Genomic DNA, 8,111 nt, shown 5'->3' on the forward strand with positions numbered 1-8,111 from the left:
ATACACACTTATTTAACTATGGTAATACATGCATCAAATCTGTTAAGAGCTATACATACTTAGGACTGACAATTCAAATGGTAGTTTTAGTGACACAATTACAAATTTGGCAGATAAGCAGTAAAATCTTTGTGTAGTTTAAAAAGGGTTTTATTACACAACAGAAAAATAAAATTTCCCCTAAATTTATTCAATGTTTTCAAAAAACCTGTTTTACTGTATGGCTCAGAGATTCCGGGACAAGATTTTATGGATTACAAGAGGTGGGATAAATCAGCAATTCAAAAAACTCACCTCAAATTTTTAAGAACATTTTACAGTGTAACAGACAAGCTTGTAAGGCAGCTCTCTGAGGGGTGAACTATGACAATTTCCACTTCTACTTGAGGTCAAACTTAACATTGTTAAATACTGGCTTCATATTGTACAACTACCACATTATTATCTTGCTAAAGAAGCTTTCCTGGAGCAAATGGTAAACGATACTACCAATAGATCCTGTTTTAACTGTTTAAGTGCTTTAATTAAAGAAAAAGGAATTAACTTTCTCCTTGATATCTCTCATTAAACACCGAAAAGTTATAGCTGGATTAATGAAAACAACTTTAACAAACAAATATGAAGTCTTTTGGAAAAATTTGATAACTGATGAAAATAGTAAACTAAGAATGTACGCCAAAATTAACACAGTTACAAGGTGAGAAAAGAAAAGTACTCACCAAACTTCGCATTAGCAATCATGATCTAGCAATTGAAAAAGGGAGACACACTGTTCTAAAACCCCAATTACTGAAAGATACTGCAATCAGTGTAACACTAACAGTATGAAGATGAAACACACTTTTTAATAGTCTGTCAGGAGTTCAAAGTCCAAAGTCCTTTTTCGGTAAAATCAATTTCCCAAACGATACAACTGAAAATCAGCTTATTTCTCTACTAACAAAACAAGAGTTATCTTTTAATGAACAACTCGCAGATTATATTTCTACTTTATATAAACAAAGAAATACCTAATTATATTTATTATTAACTACTCTTGTTATACTGTATTACTTTATCTGTATTGAAGAAAATTTGAACTTAATTTTTGTATTACACTTTTATTGCCATAAATATGATGTAAATCCTATATTTGCAAGCAAGCAATAAAATAGTAGTAGTAGTAGTAGTAGTAGTAGTAGTAGTAGTAGTAGTAGTAGTAGTAGTAGTAGTGTCAAAAACCATAACACGAGTGGGCTTAACAGTGCAGTCGAGATAAATTGAATAGAGTCCTTTGTTTGTTGTTTCATTGTTTGCCAGTAAAAGACCCCATTTACTATAGGTAAGCGGACGAGTAGGAGGCGGTTTACGGAATTTAACGGTACAGTTTGCCAGTAAAACTCCGAGGCCCGCAGGGCCGAGGAGTTTTATGGCAAACTGTACCGTTAAATTCCGTAAACCGCCGACTACGAGTTCGCTGACCGTGTTATACCACGAATTTGTCGAGTTTTAGAGCCTTGTTTGCACGCCGAAAGTTTTTCTTTGTAATTTTAGTACAGTGCAAGTTGAAACTTTGGCAGGAAAACATTGACGCGTTTTGACACCTTGTTGAACGAAAGTATAAAAAACTAACCCATGATTGGATAAAACAAAGTTGACATGTGTTGCCATTGTAGTGCGATGACGTGTTGCGCACCTGGTTTGATTTGAATTGTATGAATTATGTTTGATTGATTGGTTGGTTGAATGAAGTGAAAAGGTGTTTGCAGATCGACGTTAGAGTCACGCTTTGCTCATTTGGGTCGAAAACTTTGAGCAGCATACACGCAATTGCCGAGTCGCTCTACGTATATCGATATGGCGGATGAAGTACAAATGAAAGCTGTATCCGGTGCATTCAACTACCAAAGCCAAAGATGGAAAAGAAAAGTCCCCCTGTCACGCCAGTGCTAACGGCCACAATCGGAAGACCAAGTTACACAGCCACGTCAGAGAAAGGCGCAACAGAAACTGCAAGTACAAAAAAAATACGTGTAGATCCACAATGACTGTGGTACTGCGTGTGTGTTTGCCTGTAGCTAGATTTAACTTTGGGCCGACTCGCAGCGATTTCGAAGCTGTTATCCAATTGGTTGGCAGAATCGTACCGTTATAATGAAATAATACAAATAAACTCCCTAAGTTGCTGTGAATAGTGACAATCGACCAATCAGATATAACCTTGGAAACACGCTGCGAGTCAGCCGTTAACTTTACCAAAGGCGACTGAAACCTCTACATTCAGTGTTGATAACTGACTTTGAAGTCTTAAATTTCAGCTTCGAATGATCGTGATAACAATAACCTTAACACTGAAGTGATATTTGCAATCAATGCCGTTATTTCACGGTGACCTGTAATGATTTTGAGATGTACAGTCGTGCAAAATTAATTCAGTCCGGTGATTCTTTTAAAGTGTCTTTACTCTGTACTTAATGGTGAAATAAATTTCTTCTGGTATAATGTCTCGCATTTGTTTTTTTTTACTCGTCGCCACGTGACTTTCTTTGTTTAAAAAGTGTCCATTTTACAAGTTCTTTAGTTTAAAAGTGTCCGATTTACTAGTAAATCGGAGTTTTTAACAAAAGAACTGTCCGATTTACTAGTAAATCGGACACTTTTAAGGTGGTTGGAAAGGCTATTTTTGCACCAATTCTTTTCTCAGAGTTAATGTCAAGTTTCAAGTGTTAGAATCAAGATATTTAGTTCAAATTTTCAGGATAACTCCCTTAGTTAATATTTTCTCAAAAGAATATAAAAATTGTATATTTGCAGCCATGATTTTGAAATATGACACCAGTAAATATTAAAATTTAATTTTTCATATTTTTTTACATATTTGAATTTAATAATAATTGGATAGTATTAATATTACCAAATTAGTTATAAATATGTTGACACTATTTATTGTAAGATTTGTACGGCAGGATTTGTAAATAAAATTTGTTTTTATGATTTTACATGGGTTTATATATCAAAAAATTATTAAAAATTATTTCAAATTTCAAAATGTGATTTTTCAAAAAGTACTTCAAATACAGGAAAATTGTGCCGTACAAATCTTATCTGTAACCTTGTTAATAGGCTGTAAAAATTCCATGTCCATATCTCATTTCAAAATTGGATTAAATTGGTATACAATTATGTAGGAAAACTGTTATTCTGTCAAAAATGTTGAAAACAAGCCATATTTGCACCCTCTTTTGAAGTCATAGAGCAGTTTTTTTGGTTAATCTCACTTTTGACACCTCTTTGACACTCAAAGAATCTAAAAATGCATTTACAATAGCAGTCACTCACTCTGAAGGCCAGCCCCGCCTTGTCAAACTTTCCTGAAAAACAGCAAATAATGACTTTCCCTTTTCAAACATTTTATTAAAAGCTAGGGCACTTCTACCATAGTTAATACACTAAGGACTCCCCAACTTCTTCTTATTTGGTCAGTTTTTCAGAAGTTTTAACAGGCTATAACTCTGCAATGCCTTTGTGCCCAAATGTCTAGTTTTTTTATTCCACAGAGAATGTTAACTACTTTTATATTTTAATAGTTTTGTTGAAATTTATAACTGACGCTCTAGCCTTTACAACCACCAAAAGAACTTGTAAATCGGACACTTTTTAAACAAAAGAAAGCCAGGTGGTATGTAATAAAATATTCTGTTATGGAAATTAGAGAGCATGGTTAGAACAATGGGCACGAGGCGGAGAGTGGTATATGGAAGAAATATTGGTGGATGCGTGCCAGGTGGGAACACGGGAAAATCCACTGATTTCACCTAACACGAACATTCTGTGAGCAATTCAATGCTGAAAAGTAAATAGGCTTCAATGGCGAACTACTAATACCAGGTACTGCCAAGAGGATTTGACCGGCTAAGAAGGGCTTGAGAACGCGATTTCTGTTTCTGCGTAGTGAAGATTCATTACGTATTCATGGTAATCCCCAGCTGTCAATATCTTTGGGGGCTTTTGTCTTAGGCCTGTTTTACATATGACGTCGTTGGACACGACCTGCCCATCACCCAGGTAGTCAATTAAACTATATTGACTGTTTACCGACCCAATTAACACTATCCAGCAGTATCAGTCATATTTTAATCGCGTGGCCGGGGTGGCACAACATAGGAACACGTGTATTAGTTGCTCACGTGTTTACACACGTGAGCATATGTCACAACGAAGTCTGTCTGTCTGTGTGTCGATGTGTCTGTCTGTCTGTCTATCTGTCTGTTGGTCCGATATCTCAAAAACGGCTCATCAGATCAGAATCAAATCTAGATAATAGATTCAGTTAACAAATTGCAAGAACTGATTAGTTTTTTGGTAGGTGTGGCTTGCATACTTTTTGCTCATTTGCATAATTAATGATTTTAGAAAAAACGGATATACATTAAAAACGACTACACACAATTTGATGAGATTTGCTACAAATGTTGATCACACCAAGATATATCAGTTGTGCGAACCATTAAGAGGTGACATGAAAGAGAGTTGCTAATTTGCATATAAATTTGATTAGATTTGCTACAAATGTTGATCACACCAAGATATATCAGCAGTGGTAACCATAAAGGGGTGAGTTGAAAGATAGTTGCTAATTCGCATATTAAATGACCTTGCCTAATTAGGGATATATGTCTGATTTGACTCTATCAAAATCACCCCTTTGTGGTTACCACTGCTGATATATCTTGGTGTGATCAACATTTGATGCAAATCTAATCAAATTTTGTGTAGTCGTTTTTTGCTCACGTGTTCACACACGTGAGCATATGTCGCAGCGATGTCTGTCTGTCTGTCTGTCTGTGTGTCCGTGTGTCTGTCTGTCTGTGTGTCTGTCTGTTGGTCCGATATCTCAAAACGGCTCATCAGATCAGAATCAAATCTAGATAATAGATTCAGTTAACAAATTGCAAGAACTGATTAGTTTTTGGTGGGTGTGGCTTGCATACTTTTTGCTCATTTGCATAATTAATGATTTTAGAAAAAACGGATATACATTAAAAACGACTGCACACAATTTGACGAGATTTGCTACAAATGTTGATCACACCAAAATATATCAGTAGTGGAAACCATTAAGGGGTGACATGAAAGATAGTTGCTAGTTTGCTATTTAATGAACTTCCTAATTGGGGATATATGTCTGATTTGACTTGATCAAAATCGACCAAACTTGGTATGTATATTAAAGATACTCTGATTTAACATTATTGAAAGTCATTAAGCGTTTTAACTGCAGCCAATTCCTAATTTGCATATTTAATGAATTTTGCTAATTAGGGATATATATTTGAATTGACAGGACCAAAGTTGATGAAACTTGCTATATGTATTGAACCTACTATGATACAACATGTTTGAAAGTCATTAAACATTTTTATTTCAGCCATTTCCGAATTTGCATATTTAATAAACTTTCCCAATTAGGGATATATGTATCTGATTTAACTTGATTGTAGTTGTTGAAACTTGTTATATACATCAAAGATACTGTGATATAACATTATTGAAAATCAAAAGACATTTTTACTTCAGCCAATTCCTAATTTGCATATTAAATGAATTTTCATAATTAGGAATATTTATCTTAATTGACTCGATCAAAATTGATGAAACTTGCTATGTATATATAAGACATTATAATACAGTCATTAAGCATTTTCTCTTCAGCCAATTCCTAATTTGAATATTTAATGAACTTTCCTAATTAGGGATATATATCTGAATCAACTCGACCAAAGTTGACAAAACTTGCTATATATATTGCCGATAAAACATTATTGACAATCATTAAGCATTTTACTTAAGCCAATTCCTAATTTACATATTTAATGAACTTTGCTTATTAAGGATATATACTGGGATTTACTTGATCAAAGTTGGCAAAACATGCTATGTACATTGATGATTATACCAGGCTAAAACAATATCAAAAGTCATTTCACATTTTCATGTCAGCTAATTTATAATTTGCATGTCTAATGAGCTTTCACAGCTTGCCATATATGGCTTGAAGGACTTGGCCAACGGTAATTACACTTGCTATATAAAGTGGTGATACAATGACAGCAGTAAAAGAACTTTAATATTTTTATTTCAGCTAATTACATATTTGTTTACTTCATGACCTAATCGGCGGTGATTATTGTTCATTATGTTGATCATAATACTTTCAATGAAGTTGCAAACATGTGGCAAAGGTTAAAATTTACACATAACTGCAATATATAATGAAACACGTGAGCATTTTCAGTTCATATCTGGTATGTGGGTGGCACAGCGCGCAGAGACGCTAGATCAAGTAAACCAAAGCGAGCTCTGTGTCTCCGCACCCGAGCCCTGTCGCCAGGGATCGCTGTCAAAACTAAGCTACACGTGTATTTTGCGTAATCTCGATTGATTACTTTCTTGTCATCAAACACAAAAATATAGTTTGTGCAGCTTCGACTTCGCTTTTTGCTATTTCTGTTTTATTGAAATTCGTTTGCCGGGTACAAGCAGGCTTTGTCATCGCGACGATTCACGTGCTGCCGCGGGGCCGTTTTCTCGGACGTGGCGTGGGGCCGTTCTCACTTGTTACCTAATGACGCATATCAATAGCGGGCACTTAGGTTTTGTCAAGGTACTTGGCAATTTATTCGAAGTTTGACCCAAGAACTAAAAAAAAATTAACTTCAGGGATAAAAACAGCAATACCGCCACCGCTACACACCAACAATATATAAATCATCATCATCTCATCAACAACAACATTAACAAACCGGGTAGACATAAAAAGCCAAAAAATGGTGTTTGGATGCCTAAGATGGCTCTTGCAATTCCATATAAAATCACTGACAAACTGTAATTGAAAAAAAAGACAAACAAATTTAAAGGACGGGCTCATGTGACGAGACAACGTATCGCATTTTTTAAAGTGCACAATATCAACTTACCTTCACTTTCGGTTGTGTAAACACTTGGGGGAGCCATTGAACTCTTCTCTTCTCTTCTACCATAGTCAATTCTCGCTATATAGTCTATGATTCTAAAAATAAAGTCATCTGCCACTTTGAAATTTCTGTATACGCGGTTTGGCAAAACTCATCTCTTCAATCGAAAGTCGGGCGATTCCATGGTTCTTTGGGGCACTTAAGTGTACGTCAAGCTTAAGGAATGTGGTTACATTCGCGATGTTTTATTCGAAATTATTTCTTCTAGGGTAAATGCACATAATTTATGCTGTTGGAAATACTGGCCGCTCATAAACAAGACAATAAACTCAGTATGTGTGCATCTTTACTTTTATTGTCAAAGCACCACCGACACCCACAAAAAACAAAATGATTCAGTCCAGGTATTTGCAACTCTGCCATCCGACTGGTCAACAGGAAATCAACCATAGATGTCTTTTGGCACGCGTATATGCCAGTCACCTAGTCGACGGTAATCCGCACCACTTTATCACCATCGGGAAGGTACTCCTCCCCCAATAGCACTGGCGATCCCGCCCTCAAGGCACTGCGTCATTCGACCAAGCATTGTAATTTCCTGCATAAATTTAACAGCTGAGTGAACCGGTCAAATCCCTTGGCAGTTCCTGTCATGTGTGAGTCACGATGACATTTCTTACACGAGAAAAGCGATGACAGAAACCAGAGGATCAGATTACACTGGGAACAACGTCCTGTTTGCTGTAACCAAAGAATTCACTTTTTATCGCGATATTTCTGCCAGACATAAAAGTAGGAAAGAACGGCATTCATATCGGCGTTTTCTGGGAATGTTCTATCACTCTTTGGACTTCTGCTGCTCGAGTCATTCTTCCAACACTGTCTTTTATGTAATTGAATACGTCTAAAATATTTATTTAGGCCTAACTCCAACAAATGATCTACCAGGACTATCTCTACACTGTCCTAGTAATTCTTGTCGTTGCAGCTTATAAACTTGTGAAAATACAAATGACACGATTTTCTGACCGTTTAGGGCTAAATAAAGCAAATTCTGTGTCGTATCTCATTGTCACAGCTACTTTTGTCGTTTCCTGTAATGGAAGGACTGTGCTGCAGCCGGATCACAAAATTGGAATTCTAAGCGAGGACTGGTCA

This window comes from Ptychodera flava, chromosome 4, assembly GCF_041260155.1.
Source record: "Ptychodera flava strain L36383 chromosome 4, AS_Pfla_20210202, whole genome shotgun sequence".
Lineage (NCBI taxonomy): Eukaryota > Metazoa > Hemichordata > Enteropneusta > Ptychoderidae > Ptychodera > Ptychodera flava.